At 57.9% G+C, this 19,185-nt stretch overlaps 1 protein-coding gene across 1 annotated transcript in view; it reads left to right on the top strand.

The window, feature by feature from the left end:
• Window positions 1–19,185, top strand: part of NACC2 (NACC family member 2) — a 70,538-nt gene that overhangs the window by 653 nt on the left and 50,700 nt on the right. The gene's annotated exons all lie outside the window — the stretch shown is intronic.

Below are 19,185 nucleotides of genomic sequence, written 5' to 3'. Positions count from 1 at the left end.
GGACCCGGGCTCCGAGCGTCTCCTCTCCTGCCGGGTTTCTCGGGGCGCTCGGGACACTAGGTCTCCCCCGACCGGACGGACGGAGCCCAGCCCTCTGGGGTGGGCAACCCGCGTGGGCTCGGCCTGGGGACACGGCCCCGGGGACACGCCCCTCCCTCCTGGGCCGTCCGAGGGAGGGACCTGTTGGGCATCCAGCCATGTGTCCCCTGGCTGTATGTTCTAGCTGAGCCTGTCCTGTGTGGTGGGGGGCTGGGCGGGGGGAGAGCACCCTCCATGGGCTGGCCATCTGGTAGAGCTGGTCTTCTGAGCACCCTGCACGCACACCCCTGTACCCGTCTGGTCTGGTCCGGGTCTCTCTCCAGGTCTCCCCTTCCCATCCCCCCACCTTCCCCTCCGCTTCCCTCTTGAGCTCCAGACCCCTCTCCCCTCGCTCCCCCCAGTTTGCCCTGATGACAAAGGACGCGGTTCTCCTGGTCTCGGCACAGGTGCTTCTCAGCACTCCGTGCGGGGTGTCGTCTAAGCCCCGCACAGACCCCAGGAGAGGTATCTTCAAGTGTTGGCTCCATTTTAGAGATGAGGAAACAAGGAGTTAGGTGAAGGGTCAAGCAGCGGGCACTGCCCTCCACCTTCCAACAAACCCCCTCCCCGTCTCTCCGTGGCCCTCTGTGGTGTCCACCCCTCCCAGGAGGCCGCTGGCTCTCCCGTGGGACAAGCCACCGTTTGTTGGTACCTCGGCTGGAGCCTGAGTGAAGGAGATGGGAGGGGGAGACCCAGGGTGGTTGGCCCCCTGCTGTTTCGGTGGGCTGGCTGGAAGGGGCACAGCGGTAGAACAGGATATCCCTCGTCCCCTCTCAGTGGCAGAGATCGGTTCTCGGTGGTCACACCCAGGCGGGGTGGGCGCCGGTCGTGGTGTCTGAAACCGCGCTGACTCGGAGCCGGCTTCGGCCGGCCTCTGCTCTGCAGCCGTTCCGAGCCTCCTGCAGAATCCTGGACCAGGAGAAAAAGCTTGTGCATTTTCTGACACGGGGACACCAGGCCACCCTGGCTGCCCGGAGTGCTTCTGGGTTCTTTGTCCTGGATGTGCTGGGACACTCAAGAGAGCCTGTCTTTGGGAGGTGGGCTCGTGGGTGACTTTTAACAGAACCCTTAAAGCCTCTCTCTGTTTTCCAACGAAAACGTGAGATGCATTATTCATACAAGAGAGACGGTGCTGATGGTAAGTGCTGAGCTGGCATTTACAGCCTAGGTTCCTCGGGCACCTCTGCCTCTAGGGCTCAGCGTGCTTGACTTGCAGCCTGGGCTGGGGTGGGCCTGGGACCCCTCCTGGGACAGAAAGTAAGAAATGTGGCTTTGACCCTTTCAAGGATGTTCCCAGGGCTCCACCCCCGCCTCTTCCTCTGAGGTCTGTGCTCCCAGGAATGCAGAGCCAGGTATGGGCTGCACCGGACACGGACTCCCTCCAGGCCCTGGGCCTTCCGGTGCCGTCCACTGCACTTACCATCTGTAGGGCTGGGAGTCTCAGGCACCTGAGGCCTCATTCCCTCCACCCCGGGGAAGCAAGTCTTGTCCCTGCGGTCCATGGCCAATCTGCCCCCTTCCAGGTTACCCTGTCCCGTCTCGCCTGGCTCTTCTCCGGCCTGGTCCCTCCCTGGGTTCTGTTGTCCTGCTGGGGTGTGGGGGGTGAGATGAGCTGCCCTGGCTGGGGGCAGGGTGGGGAACGTCTGCTGAGCCGTTTGAGTGGGAACTGCGGCCCAGATCACGGCCCTTCGCTCCTGATTCTCCAGCGTGTTTCTCCCAAGAGCCTGCAGACCCCCGTGTAACAGGCGCGCTTGGGGAGCTTGACCCGGGCTGCGTTCTTGGGACAAGACAAGCTGCCTTCCAGCTGAGGATCTGTCGTGTTAGCTGGCCTGGGCCTGGCTCCTTCCCGTGGCCGGTGTCCCCGAGGGGTGTCCCGGCCCAAGGAACCTGGCCTTCAGGCCTGGTCTTTTGAAGGGGAGCAATGTCTTCGGTACAGTTGGAGGGGTGTCTCCCTCCACAGGGACAGGGGCCGCCGGTCCCTGGCTGGACCCAGAGCTGTTCCTGGCTGTGGGCAGCCCCACTTCGGGAGCTTGTAAAGTCTGGTTGGGGCTGGGGTCCGACTGGGGGCTGGTGAGGGGCTTCAGGGCCTCTCACTGCCTGCCTGCCCGCCTGCCGGGTCTGCAGAGAGCGCTGCCCGGCCCGTCCACGTTCTAGACCCTGCCCAGGCCTCTCCGAATGCCTCATTTGCGTCCAGCACGCTTTCCCGGGCATCCCCTTGGTCCTCCCCGAGGTGAGCAGTCTGGCCCTCGGGTACTTCCAGGTGGGGCCGGAATTTAGGATCACAGACAGCATCTTCATTGGTGTCCTCACCCCAATTCAGAGATAAGAGTGACCCCCTCACACCGTGGCCCTGGGTGAAGCCTGTGTGTCCTCCCCGGCCCGCCACACCCACGTTCCCTCTTTCCTTGTGTCCTGAGCCGCCGAGGTTGTGCCTGGGAGGCTACATCCCGCGCCCCCCCCCCCCCCCGCCCCCCCCCCCCCCCAGCCATCCTGGGCTCCAGGGACCCAGGTCGCTGGCTGGGGGAAGCAGTCCCCTTAGCGAGGCCAAGGCCCGAGGCGCCACTGCCACCCACCCTGCCTCCTGAGCAGCCAGGGATCCTGGCGACCTCTGTTTCTCTTTTAGCAAATCCTTGCTCTCACCAGGCCTGGCTCTCGATGAGATCATTTGCAAAGTATGCTTCCCGGCTGGCCCCGGCTCCCTCATTGTGTCTGTCACCTGCAGCTGCCTGCTCACTGGGAGCTGGCCTTGCTCTGCCCTGGCCTCTGGCCTTTGTCATTTAAAGTTCAGGTTTTGGAAGGAGGCGCCCTGTGGGGGAGGGTCTCAGCAGGTGGGGCAGGCACAGAGGTGTTTGGGACATGAACTTGGGAGCCGAGCTCCCTGGTGGCTGCCTTTGTGGTTGGCACCCTCAGAGTGGGGCAGCCCCCATGAGGACATGGACAGTGGGGGACACTCGCCCCTGCCCGGGCCTGGGAGCCTGTCTGAGCAGGAGAAACGGAGCTGGAATCTGATGCGGCGCCGGCTCTCTGGGGCCTGCCCCGCCCCCAGCTTCCGCTGGCTGGACCTGGGTCCGGGCAAGGAGGCCCTTGGGAGCAGGACCTCTGAGGTCTCTGTCAGGTCACATCCGGCTCAAGGCTTTGTGACCTTGGGTGGGTAACATACCCCCTCTGAGCCCCACCCTTGCCTGTGTTGTGATGCTACTGCTGCGAGGCCCGAAGGTGAGCAGGCCCGGCCTGGGGGCCCTGTGGAGATGCCCCCTCCCTGGAAGTGGACCAGAGCCAGTGAGGGGTTCATGCCCCTTTAAGGGGAGGCTGCGTCCCAGTCTCCAGGGCGGATGGAGGCATACTTTTCTCTGAGGTGTTGGTCTCTGGTCCCACGGAAAGGAGAGGCTGGCTCTGGGTCTCTCTGAAGGAATCTTCCCCCTCCCTCTTGGCCCTGGGCCCTGGCATCCAGGAGGGCACATGGCCATGGATGGGCCGGGAGCTCCTGGGCCCCGCCCCGTGTCTGCCTGTGTGCCTGGGAAGCAGCAGGGCCAGGGGCGGGGACCGCAGGGGCCTGAAAGTGCCCATATATAGTCACTGGGGTGAGCAGTGAGCCGGGCCGCCGGCCGTGGGGCTGTGTCCCAGGCCCAGCATCAGGCCCAGCCCCCAGGCCCTCGAGGGCGGGCTGGCGCTGGGTGAGGGCGTGCTGAGGGCAGCTGGACTTGGGGCGAAGCATCAGATATAGCAGCAGGCACAGGTTCGGTGCTCCAGGAGTGTTTGTTGATTGAAAATAAAAATCTCCTGGCTACTTGGTAGTCTGGGCCAAGTGTATGTCTTGAGACGCCATTTTTGAAAGTTGGAGGCCGTAGCCACCGAGGGCCCCTCACTGTGGGCTGGGGGCGGGATGCCAGCTCGTCTGCACCCACAGCCCTTGCCCCACAAAATGCCCCCTTCATTATGGTGACAGCCGTAGATGTCCCCTCCCCATCCCCAGAGATGGCTGGCATTTTCTGGAAGAGGGCCTCCCTCCCTCCGCCTCCTGGACACTGCCTGGAGTCCAGCTAGTGGGGAAGGGGCCGGGCGTTCCCCGCGCTGCTGGTGGCCTTTGCAGGAAGTCTGCTCCCTGTGCCCCCCGGGTTGTCCTGGGTCCCGTGGGGGGTGGGGTGGGGGTGGGGGTGGGGCGTCCCCACCCTAGCCCTGGGCATCTGCCTGTCTTCCTAACTCCAAGAAAGGAGAAGCAGCCCCCTCTGCTCCGTTCCGACTTTTGTGCTGTTAAAGATCACAGCGTTAACATAGTTTTGCTCCTTTAATTTAGTTTCCATTGCGCTGCTAAGTGCCTTTGTTAAATTTTGTATATTGATACTTTTTGTTGTTGTCAGCAGTTTTTTTGGCCATATAAAGCCATTAGGGTGAGAGAAGATTAAAAAGATACATTACAATTAAAATGTTAATGAAATCTGCATCACACAACTTTTCAAACCCTTTAGGCATTAATCTTGCCTGTGTCATGTCCATTAACTTTAGTTATTCGTATTCCACACTGACCCCTGCTGAGAGATTTGTGCTATAATTGGATTTTTTTTTTAATAAAAAAAAGAAAGCTTTTAAGAAAATAGAGATTGAGTGGTGGGCCCCGCTCCTGCATGAAGAGAAAAGGAGAGAAGGGGCTCCCCTTGGTGGCGGCCGGGGGCCCCCTGCCTCCTCCAGGTCCTGGCCTCGGTCCTCTCCGCATCCCTGTGGGTGACCGTCCACGCAGGCCCTGCTCCTGCGGCGCCCCCAGGGGGACCGAGTGTGGCCGTGTGCTCAGACCTGCATCCACACCAGGACCGGCTCACCCGTGGCGGGAGGGTGTGCCGTGGCCGCAGTCTGGCTGTGGGTGTGCAGGGGTCAAGGATGAGCTCGCCTTCCGGGGCTGGGTCCCCGAGTCCAGCTGCTGGGTGAGGGGCTGCAACAGGGAAGTTCTGGAAGCGCCGATGGTTTTGGTTTTGAGTTTTCAGGATCCCGCGTCCGCCACACGACCCGCGCCTGGAAGTCTGGTGGCGTGGGCACTGGAGTCTCCAGCACGAGGCAGGGGCTGGGGGCTGTGGGGATGGGGAGCGCCCCCCTGACCTACCCCCAGGGGAGTTGGGACCCCCGACGAGAGCGCGCCCTAGGTGCTCCGTTAACTCCTCTGCACGGACTCACCCTTGACTGTGGCCGGAGCCCGTGGTGGTTCAGATCTGGGCGGTGCCCCTGCTGGGACGCACCCCTGGCCCGGGTGAGGCCCGGGCAGTGTGGGGCGCGGGGCTGGCCCGGGCGGCCTGGGTCTCGCCAGCCCCCGTGCTGCAGTGACAGCCGTGGCGCTGGGAACCTGGTCAGGTGGTTGGCAGGGGGCTGCAACAGATTTCATGTCTGTGTGTTTTTGCAACACCTTTCCGTAAAGGGAAACATAATTTAAAATATGATTACCTAGTGTTATAACAGCCGCCTCAGCTCCAGCCATGCCGAGATCATTATCAGAGGCTGGCATCAACTTGCAAAGAATCTTATGCAAATTGCCCGCTGGCTTCTCCGGGAAACCTGCCGGGATGGGGGTGTGCGTGGGGTGTGCGGCATGGCCGGCCCATCAGCCTTCGTCGGTTCCTGGCCGTGTCTCAGGACACTGGGCCGAGTCTGTCCCCTTCCTCCACACCATCCCTCGCCCCTTGTCTGCGTTGGGAGGAGGTGGGGGTGGGGGGGACACGGGGAGCAGTGGGGCAGGATGGACCCAGTGGAGGCTTCCGGGCAGGGTAGGGGCTGGAGGCTCACGTCCCCCAGGCTCGCCACTGGGCCCTGTGCTACCTGTTGAGTGAATGTTGCCGCGATGTCGGGCCCCGGCAGACGCGGGGGGAAGCGGTGGTGGGATTGGCGTGTGGCCCCGACCGCCCACTCACACCTGCCCCCTCCTCGAGTCTGAAGGTGGCTCCCTCCCTTACCAAGGGTGGTGCATGCCCCCTATTTTGTGAACACTGCGCTGGGGGCTCCCTGTGGGGTCCTTCAGCTCCAGGAGGGCAGCGATGTTTGTTTGCCGGTGGAGAGGACAGGCTGGAAGGGGCGTGAGCCTTGCAGTCACCCTGGCGTGTAACAGGGGCGGGGGTGAGATCAGTTTCCTGGGGTTGGGTAACAAATGACCATAAACCTGGGGGCTTAAAGCAACAGAAATTTACTCTCTCACAGTCTAGAGGCCAGAGGTCCAAAATCAACGTGTGGGCAGGGCTGGCTCCGTCTGGAGACTGTAGGGGAGAATCCTGGCCTCTTCCAGCGTCTGACGGTGCCGGCAATCCTTGACGTTCCTTGGCCTGTAGACACATCACTCCCATCTCAAGATCTTAACTAATTACATCTGCAAAGACCCTGTTTGCAAATAAGGTCACATTCTGAGGTTCCAGATGGACATGAATTCTGGGGGGACCCTAGTCAACCCGGTGTGGCCAGGTGGGCGCAGAAACCCTTTAGTGCCTGGAGGGGAGGGGCAGCCTCAGAAGTAGGGGCGGCCTTGCTGGCCGTCTGGCTCCACCCTGTGCTTGCCCAGGAGGGTGGGCAGCCAGACGCATGGACAGTAGCCACTGCCCCGACGAGCGCCTGGACCGCGGGCATGAAGGGCCAGCGCAGGCTGGGAAGTCTGGAAGGACCTTTGGCTCAGGAGCTAAGCCGGGGTCGAGGGCGGGAAATGGGGCCACCGACAGAGGAAGATTTTCCTGAGACAGGAGTGTCTGCGGTTACATAAGTTTGGGGACAGGAGGCAGAATTTGTGTTAATTGTCATAACCCAGTTTAGCGGCCCATCCTTGTCCCGGGAAGCAGCCTGGAAAGGAGAGGGAGGTGGGTCTCAGTGGAGTCCTTGGGGCTGGACCCCAAACTGCAGCATGGACTGGGGCCACCGCGGCCCTCCAAGTCCTTCCTCCCCGTGTCTCTTCCGTCCCGCAGAAGAAAAATAAGGGCATGACGTGAGAAGAAATGGCCAAGAAATGGAGGCAAAGAGAAAGTAAGAGCGGAGATGCCTCGGGAGGAGGTGGGTGCCCAGGATGGGTCTGGAGGAGGCCACGGTGTCCAGGCGGTGAGGCGGGGCACCCAGGCGTTGTGCGTCTAGACCTCGGCGGCCCTGCCATTCCCGGACCGAGACCTCAGGCAGCTGTGGCGGGGCTGAGAGGGGGCACGTTGGCAGGGGACTCATGGCATGGGCCTCGGGGTCTCTCCTGGAGGAGGACATGGGTCCTCGGGTGCCCCTCACTCCTCTTCCCACACGGCTCTGCCAGCCCAGCGGCCCCAGAGTGGCCCCAGTGCAGGTGACCGCCCGGCTGGGTGAGGGCCTGAGGGCCTGGGAGGCTGCCGTGCAGTTTTGCGCTGGGCCTTTCTTCACATTCTCAGTAACCCAGGGAAAGTGGGAAGTCTCCCCACCAGGCCTCCTTGGGAGTTGGCCCCCAGCTCTGCTTGGGGGGCTCCTCTGTCCCCCGCCGCTGCCTGGCATCATGGGGCTTCTCTCCTGGGAGGACAGGTGACGTGATTTGCTGCTCGGTGCTCAAGCTCAGAAGGGGGGCCCCCGCCACGTTCAGAGACTCGTTTCTGAGGGTTTTCAGGACGTCTGGCCAGGACTTGGGGTGGACCCCAGGGGGTGGGCGTTCCCCAGGACTAGGCACCCCTTCTCCGGGGTGGGGGCACGCTGACTTGGCTTCCTGCAGCCTCCTGGCCCCGCTGTCACCGTCACCGGTCTTGAGTGTGGTGGAGGAGCCCCTGCCCTCTGCCCAGCGCTGGCAGCTGGGGACGCTAGTTCTGATGCCTGAGGAAAGGGTTGAAAGCTGCACAGTATTAAACTTACAGAGGAACTGCGCGCACCGAACACAGAACTTCTTCCAGACCGCTTGAGAGTAGTGGCCCCTTATTGCTGGGTGACCCACTGAAACAAGGCAGCCCGCTGCCCGCCTCACCGCAGCTCCAGCGGTCACCGAATGGCCCCAGTGGCTCCCACGCCTGGGCCCTGTACAGCCAGAGGGTCACTGTGGAGTTCCTGTCCCAGGCACCTGTCAGGTCTGCTTTTAAAATTTTAATTAAAAAAAACTCTAGTTACTTGCACGTAAAACCTACCGTCTTAACCACTTTCCAGCACACAGTTCAGGGGTATTGAGTCCCTTCACATTTGCTGTGCAACTGTCACCACATCCGTCCCCAGGGCTCTTTCATCTTCCCAGACTGACGCTCTGTCCCCATTAAACACTCACTCCCCTCCCTCCGCCAGCCCTGGGCCCCGCCGTCCACTTTGTGTCTCTGTGGGTTTGACTCCTCTAGGGCCGCACATGGGTGGCATCACACAGAATTTGTCCTCTGCGTCTGGCTTTTGGTCAGCATGATGTCTGTGAGGCTCGTCCCTGCTGTGGCCTGTGTCAGGATTTCCTTCCTTTTTAAGGCTGAGTTCAGTCCACCGTGTGGATGGACCCCGTTGGGTTTATCCTTCATCTGTCCGAGGACACGTGGCTGTTTCCACGGTTGGCTGTTGTGAATGGCGCTGTGTGAACACAGATGTGCTCGTGCCTATCCAAGTCTTGTTGTGTCTCTTAGGGTTTTTCAGCCTCTGCAAGATCTGAGGTCTTTCCCTGGCTCTCGTGACCTTGCCCCCAGAGCCCAGGCTAGTTTTGCAGAATGCCCCCGGTCTGGGCACGTCTCGGACAGCGGTGCTGCGGCCATGCCACTGTCCTGCCGGCTGGAGGTGGCCCGCGGTGGATTTTGTCCAGTCACTTGGGGGAATTTGTCTGGTGTGTGTGTTTCTAAAGCAACCCCAGCATGGGGGTCACGGCCAGGGTTGTGTGTGGGAGCAGGGCAGGATACGGGGTGTGGGGCAGGGGTGAGCAGTGGGCCGCACAGGACCCTGTGTGCGGGGGGGAGTTGGGTGTTTGGCCCTGGAACGGGAGGCTCTTGAGTGGTGAGGGGTGTCGGCTCTCATCAGCACCGGCTGCTCCCAGAAAGGCGGGTCCCGTCCCGGCTGTCAGTGGCCACGTCCCTCCAGTGTCTCCCATGGAGAAGCTCTGAGCTGGGCTCTGGGCTGCTGCTGTCACAGCCCCCGGCCCCCGGCCCACTCTTCCTCTGGGCTGTGGGGCTCTGCGAGGATGAAGTAGGAGGTGTACCCAAGCCTGGCCCCCTCCTGCCCACGATGAGCCCTGGGGAGACGCGGGGGTGGGGAGAAGCGGCTTCCCTAGCACCATTTCCCGTGTGTCCTCCATCTCCCGACCTGGGGCTGCACCGGGGCCATCCTGGTACTTGGCAGATGTTGTCTGAGTCTGATCAGATCTGTCCGAAACCAGCAGGTCCCCGTTCCCTCAGATCCCGGGTCAAGGTCGGCGTCAGCGGGCCGGGGGTTGTGAGTTTCCTAGGACTCTGAGACACAGCCCTGCCGACTGGGCCGACTGAACCAGCAGAGGTGTACGCTCCCCCGTTCCGAGGCCAGAGCCCCCCGTCAAGGCATCGCAGGGCCGAGCTCCCTCCCGCCTCTCCCAGCCCCTGGCCGCATGGCCTCTCCTGTGTCCAGGTTTCCCTCTTCTTAGGACACCAGGCGTTGGCTTCAGGGCCCACCCTAAATCCTCTAAGACCTCATCTTAACTAATTGCTCGTTTACTTATGGTCACATTCTGAGGTTCCAGGTGGACATGGATTTGGGGAACCCTATTCACCCCAGTGGAGGGGTGAAGGCCAAAGTGTCTACCTGCCCCTGTTCCCTTTTCTCCATGGCTGCTGCCCCCTCCCCAATCTTGGAAGGAGCTGCCGTACTGTCCCCGTGTCTCCTGATCTCAGGCTGGGCCCCCCGCCCTCTGACCTCCTGTGCAGGTCCTCTAGAACGCCCAGCCGGGCTGTTTGGCCACTGGCTCCGCTCTCTTGGGGATGGCTGGAGCGCCCAGGCCTCCTGTCTGGTGGGATGGCCCCACTTCTGCAGCTCAGAGGGTTGTGAGGTGTCCAGCCCAACGCCAGAAAGGCTGTTTGCCCGCATGGAGTTCTCCATCGGAAAGAGGGCGTGGGGGGGGTTTGGTCTGATGACTTTCATGTCAGCGTGCATGTCTCATGGAGTAGGAGTTGGGAGTGGTAGGAGTTTCGCAGCCTCAGAACACACAGGATCAGCCCTCTGGCTCCGAGGTTTGACAGGGTCGAGGCAGTCGGCATGAAACCCTGGTCAGAAGTGGTCTGTATGTGAGGGTAAAGTTAGCAAGATCAGATCGGCTGCTTCTGGCAAACATGTCTGTCTTTCCTTGCGGGGAGGACAGGAGGAAACACCTGCAGTTTGGGAGTGGCTGGTGGAACCGCTCTGCCTGCGAGCCAGCCTCACCTGCACGAGGATGGTGGGACCAGGGCTCTGCGGTGGCCAGCTGGCCGCTGACAGGTGTTGGGCATAGCGGTCCGGAACCCCTTCACCCGCTGGCCTGTCTCTAGGCGTGTGGGCAGGGCCCGGCCTTCCTCCCACCGGGGGCTCTGGGAGTGGGGTTTTGTGCCAGAAGGGGAGGCACTGCCTGGGGGGCCTTGCTCCGCAGCACCCACGAGGCCTCACCTTGGCTCCTTTATGTGTCGCTCGGCGTGACTCCGAGGGCCCTGCCCCATGCTTTTTGGGTGAGGGCACCCCACGGGCACCGGGGAGAAGGCAGGTCTAGCCACGGGCACAAGGCCACAAGGTGGAGGCTTGGGATGGCCCTGCTGGCTGCTCCCTTTCATCAGACCCCCACGGCCCCGCCCTCTGCAGGGAATACCAGGCAGTCATGGTCTTGCCTTGGTGGTGAGCTGGCCCAGAGCTGCCGTCAGACCACGCCAGGGCCGAGCGTCTTTGGACAGCGTCTTGTGCCCGCTCATGTCATGTGAGGAAACAAGGGCCTGAGGGGTGAGTCACAGAGCAGAGCCGGGGGTGGTGATAGCTGTGCCCACTCGTGGGTTTCTTGGGGTTCCAGGGTGCTGCCGTGGTGGGCTGTGGTGGGGCAAAGACAGCTGGAGCCCCCGGGTGGCAGCGGCTACCTGGGCCAGGTGCATCCGGGTGGACGGAGCTGGGTCAGGACAGACTGACCCTGGGTGAGGATGGCCACATGAGGGACCAGCAGGAAGGGGCAGCGTGTCCTCGTCCTGGGTGGGGTGGGGGTGAGGGGTCGCCCCTCCCCTGGCTCTCGGGTATTCCTGAAGGTTTCAGTTCTTCCTCAGTGTTTCTTTTTTTTAAGATTTTATTTATTTATTTGTTTATTTATCTTTGGCTGTGCTGGCTCTTCGTTTCTGTGCGAGGGCTTTCTCTAGTTGCGGCGAGCGGGAGCTACTCTTCATCGCGGTGCGCGGGCCTCTCACTGTCGCGGCCTCTCTTGTTGCGGAAACACAGGCTCCGGACGCGCAGGCTCAGTGGCCATGGCTCACGGGCCCAGTTGCTCCGCGGCGTGTGGGATCTTCCCAGACCAGGGCTCGAACCCGTGTCCCCTGCATTGGCAGGCAGATTCTCAACCACTGCGCCACCAGGGAAGCCCTTCCTCAGTGTTTCTTAACTGAGCTTTCATAATAACTTTAACTGCACAGAGCCCCCGAGCGGGCTCGTTCCGAGTCCCGGCAGCTGTGATTACATTGCAGCCACTGATTTCCAAGAAACCTCACAAGGGAATTTGTTATAGCCGCAGTGGACGCGGGTGCCCGGCACCGCCTTCCCGACGGCTTGTAGCAGGGGGAGCACTTGCCCGGCCTGGGCAGGACGAAGGGCGGGTGCTGGCCTGTTGCCCTGGCCTCGGCTGGCCCGGGCGGCCAGGGGAGTGATGCTTGCAGGGCGTTGGTTAACAAGGTGGGCCAAAGTAGTCCCTTGGGAGCTGGCCGGCCTGTGTCCCCCCCCGGCCACCCTTCCCTCTGGGTTTCCAGCAGCCTGGGAGCCTGGTGGGTCCCGAGGTGGCCATCCCAGTTCTGAGTTTGATTTGGTCTCTCTTCTAGGGAACTCTTTCCTGTGTCCCTCGTTGGTTCCAGAACATACGAACACGTGGGAACAGACTGTTTCTTTTCCCCGAGACTACTGGAGACCCGTGACCCCGGGCTGCAGTGTTTCTAGGTCAGCCTCTTCCAGCACCTCCCTTCGTCCCCATGCCTCCTGGAGGGGCTGCTGGCCCCCAGGCCGGCCGCGCTGCCCCCATACAGCTGGAGGAGCAGGGCACTGGCTCCTGCCCAGGCTCACGTGGAGACAGGGCCTTCCTGGGGCCACGGTCACAGCTGCTTGTGACGGAGAGGGACCAGTGGGCCCTGAAGTGCTGTCGTCATGGTGATGAACAGCACAGGTGTGCTTACTTATCCTTAAAGTCGTCTTAACACTAGTGCTGGGAACTGGTCTGTTTCTCTCACTGCCTTCTAGCCCCCTCACCCCAAAGTGCACTGTCTGGAAACATGTGACACCCCAGGTGTGTAGGGTGCTTGGCGGGTCCCGGGGATGCTGGAGAGTCTGTGCCACCCACAGGCCTCCTGGCTCAGGCGTCTGGCTGGCGTCCTCTCCCCGAGCCCTTTCTGCTATGGGGTATTGGAGGGCACCCCCTCCCGGGTGCTTGGAGAGGAGAGCCCCCACCTGCGCCACTCCCTGAAAACTACGACGAGCAAGGGCACCAGTGTCCTTTGTCAGCTGATTCCGTGCAATCTGGGCCGGGCCACTTCTGCACCGACCATGACCTTAACAACACTGTCTAAGACCCCACTCGGTGGGCTGACCCGTGGGCCTCTGTAGAGCCCACAGGGCTGGAGACGGAGGTGAGGTGGGCGGGCCTGGGGTCCCTCAGGCCACGGGCCGGGTCCTGCTTCCAGGCTGTGCCTTGATGTGGTCACGGGCTGAGGAACCAGGGAGCTGGGCCCTCCCAGGGGTCCTGGGCAGCCCGGGGTCTGCAGACCCTGCTCCACCTGCCCGGCCCTGGCCGTCGGGCCTCTTGCTGGTAGGGAGCGTCCTCTGCCTGGAAGCTGAGGGGCGGCACCCCTGGCTGATGCCACCGGGCTCAGCCTCCGAGGCTCAGGCCCCCGCTGCGGCTCGCCTTTGGGGATCTGGTGGGTGGGCCTCCCTCTTGGCCCCCTGCCCCCTTGCCCCCTCACATTCGGGGTCCCCCTCGCCCGGGACGGGAGGCTCAGACACACGCATGAGTAGTTTTCAGGTTCTGTGCCCTAAATTAGTATAGTGTGCACTTTGTTTTAAAAAGCCATGATTGAAGTCAAATTAACATATTTACCTTCGGTGCTCCCAGGGGAACCGTTAGGGAATCGTAGAGGTGCAACGGCGGCTGCAGTGTGCAGTGACAGTGCCGGCTGCTGGCGAGGGTGGCACCCGGCTCTCCAGGCCTCCCGGGCAGGTGGTTCTCACGAGCGCTCACCCCCAGCCTCCCCTGCAGCTCCCCTGACGCTCGCAGGGGCCCTGGGGCCCTCCTCCCCGGATGAGGCAGAGGAAACCAGGCAGGGGACTGTACTATGGCCCTGAGGACTCGTGACCCCACCTACCCCACCCACCTTGGTGGCTCTTTCCTCTGGGCTTTGCTCAGCCCTTGTGGCCAATGCCCAGGGCCTTCGTCCTCCTCTCTCTGGTGTCTGCTTTTGGCCTAGGAGCGTTTTGTTCTGAGTCCTGTCTGTGGATGAAGAGGTCTCATGTCCACTCTCAAGATCCAGGCTTCAGTTCTCAGGCCAGTGAGCGAGTTCCTGCCCCACCCAGAGCCTCAGTTTCCCAATCTGTAAAATGGGGTAATGGTATTTATTCTGAACTTGAATTAAAAGAGGACACAGGACCTGGGAATTTAGGCCATTGAAACCAGCCCTGGGATTATTTAGGTAGCCTCCCCTCCCCCGCCCCACCCCACACACATGTCTGCTCGTCTCAAGGAAACTGGATTCTGAGGTCAAAGGACCTGAGGTTTTCTGGATTCAGGGCTTAGGGGAGTGAGGGTCCTGGGGAGACCCGGGCTGCCCCACCACAGGGTGGGGCACGTGCCTGGGCCTTGGGCCTGTGGACACAGTGTCTGTGGGCAGGCACTGCCTCCCCTGCCCTCGACACTATATTTTTAAAAACTTGCGCATGGATTTTTTTATATGCAGCACTGAAAATTTTATGATCAAAAAACTATTAATAGGGCCTCCCTGGTGGCGCAGTGGTTGGGAGTCCGCCTGCCGATGCAGGGGACACGGGTTCGTGCCCCGGTCCGGGAAGATCCCACATGCCACGGAGCAGCTGGGCCCGTGAGCCATGGCCGCTGAGCCTGCACGTCCGGAGCCTGTGCTCCGCAACGGGAGAGGCCACAGCAGTGAGAGGCCCGCGTACCGCAACAACAACAACAACAACAAAATAAATAAATAAATAAATAAAAAATAAAAAGCACACCTTTGTGTAACGAAGTACAAACTAATATTTAAATTCATTGTTCAGTTCTCACACTGCTTCCGCCTACCTTTTATTACCATGTAAGTGGATATCTTAAGCACACTTGGCCGTGTAGCCTACAGAAAAGGGCAAAGATCTCGAGCGCACAGTTTGATGTATTTTTTTTCTTAATTTATTTTTGGCTGCGTTGGGTCTTCGTTGCTGTGCCCGGGCTCTCTCCGGTTGCAGCGAGCGGGGGCTACTCTTTGTCGCGGTGCGCGTGCTTCTCATTGCGGTGGCTTCTCTTGTTGTGGAGCGCGGGCTCTAGGCGTGTGGGCTTCACTAGTTGTGGCTCTCAGGCTTCAGTAGTTGTGGCTCGTGGGCTCTAGAGCGCAGGCTCAGTAGTTGTGGCGCACGGGCTTAGCTGCTCCGCAGCATGTGGGATCTTCCCAGACCAGGGCTCGAACCCGTGTCCCCTGCATTGGCAGGCGGGCTCTCAACCACTGCGCCACCAGGGAAGCCCCCATCTGAACCATTTTTAAGTGTATAGTTCAGTGTGGCATTAAGTACATTCATATCGTTGTGCAACCATCACCACATCCGTCTCCAGAATTTTCCCATCTTCTCAAACTGAAGCTCTGTCCCCACAAAACTCGCACTGCCCCTCCTCCTCCAGCCCCTGGCCCCCACTGTCTCCATGAAGCTGACTTCTCTAGGTCCTCCCATGGGTGGAATGCCACAGGATTTGTCTTCTGGAGACCGGCTTATTTCACTGGACACGATGTTCTCCAGGTCATCCTTGTCGTACCCCATGTCAGAACTCCCTTCCTTTTTAAGGCTGAGTAATATTTCATGAGCAGGAAAGCTCGATCAAAGAGCATTTGAGGAACTGAGTGTATTTATAGTCACTGCAGAAAGAACGTTGCACTCAGACTGTTCAGTTAGTTACACAATTGCTGGGTGTCCCCCAGGCAAGAGCACCGGCCCCCTTGGGCAACGCTTTTTTGCTCCTGGGCAGAAATCATTTGAATCTCTCCTGGGCACAGCCTTGTTTAAGAGTTAGCAGGTCACAGCGTCTGGGACATAATCAATACCAGAGAGCAAACCAAGCAGAGGTACCTGCAGTCCCCTGGAGAATGAAACAGTCCTGGTGGCCTCGTTGGCCGGTCCCTCCTGTGACACGGAAAGGGCACAGTCACCCTTTACCATATTTCCAAGTTTTTGATAATCGTTCAGCATCCCTCTGTGATCATAATTTCCAAGTATAGTTTTTAGAAGCGGGTTTTGTGTTCTGATTCATCACACGGCGTGGTAAGAGGGCACCCTGTGGGGGACAACACCGGAGCTGTGCGGCACGGGGGAGCTGCTAAGGCTGGTCAGTTTCTCTGCATTTCACAGGGAGGCTCAGGTCCGTTTTCAAGAAGCTCGCTGACTGCAGAGGTGGGTTTTTGCTCTTACCGGTCTCCCCCCAGAGCCTGGGAGCCCATGCGTGTTGCCAGCGGTGGCCCCGGGTTCAGGCTCGGCTGCGGGATCGGCTTGTCCAGCTCCGTCAGGGGATAAAAGAGACCAGATTCCCATGGAACTGCTGCAGATGGCTACCTTGCCATGAAAGGTAAAGGGACTCCGGAAGAGTATTTGTTTCTGAATTCTGAGGCCTTGGGGAGAAGGCGCACAGCGTACAGAACGTTTTGTGTAGTTTGCAGACGTGAATCTGCTGCCTGGAGGGCTCGAGCTGCACTGGGTGGAAGAGGAGGGTTTTCTTCCCCAATATTCCAAGACCAGCCCCACAGTTAGGTCTTGGTCATTGTGGTCAGCATGAACCTTGGGCAGCAGCCCATCACTTCGTGGACCTAAAGACATCTGGAGACCTGGCCCCCTGCCACAGTCGGGTAGGAGCTGTCTAAGGGTGAGCCCACGCAGGGCGCCTCCTCGGGAGATGCGCACGTGGGCAAGTATGTCCCTCTTTGTGGACAGCCCCCTTCTGGCCTGCAGCTTCCAGGGAGCAGAAGCCGCCTGTGGATGACCAGATGGGATCGGCTCCTCTCACAGGGTAGCGAGCAATGCCAGCCTGGAGGCAGGGACATCCTGCAGGGGCATCAGGCAGAACCGTAGCGTGAGGGTTTGCTTGCTGTTTCCCAGAATAAGAACATAAATGGACGGTGAGGGTGGAGCCCAGCGTGGAGCTCCTGGAAGGGAACACGTGAGGATTCTGTTCCCGTGGACGGTGCTGGATGGGCCAAGCTGAGCCCGGGAAGGCTGGCTCTGGACTTGACGCCTCTTCCTGGGCAGTTCTTCCCGTGGAGTTGAGAATTGCAGGACATCAAATCCAGCATTCCCCAATTCATCAGCTGAAAACAGTCGTTTATGATTGACTCTGAGAAACTAGAGGGAACAGTCAGATGTAAAGTCCGACTTCATTTATTTCAGGGTCTGATTTGGGGAAGATGAAATCGGTATCGTTGTCAGAAGAGATGTGGGTATTTGATCAAGTAGAACACTGAATGGTTTCAGCCTGGCTGGCTGTTAATCCAAGGGACAACACATTTAACAAAATAATCTTAGAAATCAGTAACACCTTTCTAAGGAACCTTAACTGCTTGGGGAGAGAAGAATGTTAATTAAAAAAAAAATACTAAGGATGTGGCTAGCGCAAAGTACTGAAAGTTACCCTGGGGCAATCGGATGAGCGGTCAGGGTGGCGGTGAAGCACCCAGGTCTCCTCGTCCTGCGGTGATGCAGACTCGACACACCAGCACCGGTCACCATTTTCACACAACACCAGGTTCTTGTTTTACAAAATATAACGCTTGGCAGTAAAGGATCCATAAGCACCTTTAAAAAGTTGTCTTATGAATACGCCCATCAAAACCAAGCAAATTTTGCCCAAATTTTAACGTTTCACGGCTTCTTTTCAGACTCGTCATGTCCAGGTATTATAAACCCAAGGAAATAAAGATTCCTCTCTATGAACCTCCCGCAGTGTTCCCTGTGTCCGTCCTAGTTTTTATCTTCCCCATCCGCTTTCACGTGCTGGGGCAACCAGACATTTCACTTTAGGGCAGAATGCCTCTTTTCCCCGTGATAAGGAAACACACCCTTCGGTGTGCTTGGATGTGAGCCGCGCTGCTAGTAGCCCCATTTTATTAGTTGCGCCTTTTAACTCCCGTAACTAACTTCTCCCTGATCAGGAGGGCTGCAGGTGATAGGAGGGACGTGATAGGGACCTGCTTGTCTTACGTAAACGTCTTAGCACATCAGGCGAACCCAGAGCACACCTGTCAGCATCCCCCCAACACACACACACACACGTGCCTCTCACACCTTGTTAAAGTGGCCGGGAACGTGGACATGGAATCTGATGAACACGCATAGGAGGCAGAGTGTGTGTTAAAGCTCGGCTTACCGACCAGTGTTTGGATCCTATACTTACAAATGATCCATCTATCTAAACATTAGTAGTTAATTAAATTTAATATTAGTGTAGGGTGTTAAAGTAAATGAGGATTTCGGGAATTTTAGGTTGATACACCACACAGTTGCTTTTTTTTTTTTAACATCTTTATTGGGGTATAATTGCTTTACAATGGTGTGTTAGTTTCTACTTTATAACAAAGTGAATCAGTTATACATATACATATGTTCCCATATCTCTTCCATTGCTTTTTTTTTTAACTTTGTATTTTGAGATAATTATAGATTCACGTGCTGCTGTGAATTGTACAGAATGGATGGATAAACAGAAGTGGTCCATCCCTACGATGGAGTATTGTTTGACCATAGAAAGGAGTGAAGTACCCTTGAAATGGGTGAATTTTATAGTGTATGAGTTATATCTTATTACAGCTGGTATTAAGAAAGATAATACTGAGAGACACAGTGGACCCTTTGCAGGAAGCCCCTGGGGCTGCCCTTTCGTAGCCCCCCACCTCCTCTCTCCCGCCCCTCTGACAGTCGTTAACTGCCCGGGTCTCTGTTTCTGGAAGCTGTCCTTCTCCCCTACGCTTGCCAGCATTTGGTGTGTTGCTGGTTTTCGTTTCAGCCATTCTGATAGGTCTGTAGTGCATCTGTTTGTAGTAATTTGCATTTCCTAGATGGCTAAAGGTGGTGGACATCTTTCATGTGCTAATTTGTCATCTTGTGTGTCCTCTTTCATGAGAAGTTTCTATGACTTTAGCCAATTTTCTCTTTTTTTTCCAGCACATGTGTATGTATATCATTTATTTTAAAAACTGGGTTCTGAGCATACATTCGGTTTTACAGTTTGGTGTCTTCAGTTAACATACTGCAAATTCTTTTCATGTTATCAATATTCTCCTGTGATTTTTCTTTAATTGAAGTATAGTTGATTTATGATGTGTTTGTTTCTGGTGTACAGCAAAGTGGTATATATATATATATATATATATATATATAAAATTTTCCATTATGGCTTATCACAAGATACTATAGTATTCTTTTTCGTATCCTTTTCCATTATGGTTTATTACAAGTTACTGAATATAGTTCCCTGTGCTATATAGTAGAATCTTGTTGTGTATCTATTTTATATATAGTAGTTTGTATCTGCTAATCCCGAACTCCTAACTTATCCCTCCCTACCCATTTCTCCTTTGGTAACCATAAATTTGTTTTCTATGTCTGTGAGTCTGTTTCTGTTTTGTAAATGATTTTATTTGTATCACATTTTAGATTCCACATATAAGTGTTATCCTATGGTATTTGTCTTTGACTTACTTCACCTAGTGTGATAATTTCTAGGTCCATCCGTGTTGCTGCAAATGAAGAATTATTTCATTCTTTTTTTTTGGCTGA

This window comes from Monodon monoceros, unplaced genomic scaffold (genome assembly GCF_005190385.1).
Source record: "Monodon monoceros isolate NGI ecotype Baffin Bay Population unplaced genomic scaffold, NGI_Narwhal_1 Super_Scaffold_5, whole genome shotgun sequence".
In the NCBI taxonomy this organism is placed as follows: domain Eukaryota; kingdom Metazoa; phylum Chordata; class Mammalia; order Artiodactyla; family Monodontidae; genus Monodon; species Monodon monoceros.
Note: the sequence above shows the minus strand (reverse complement) of the source record. Positions and strands in the feature narration are given on the sequence as shown.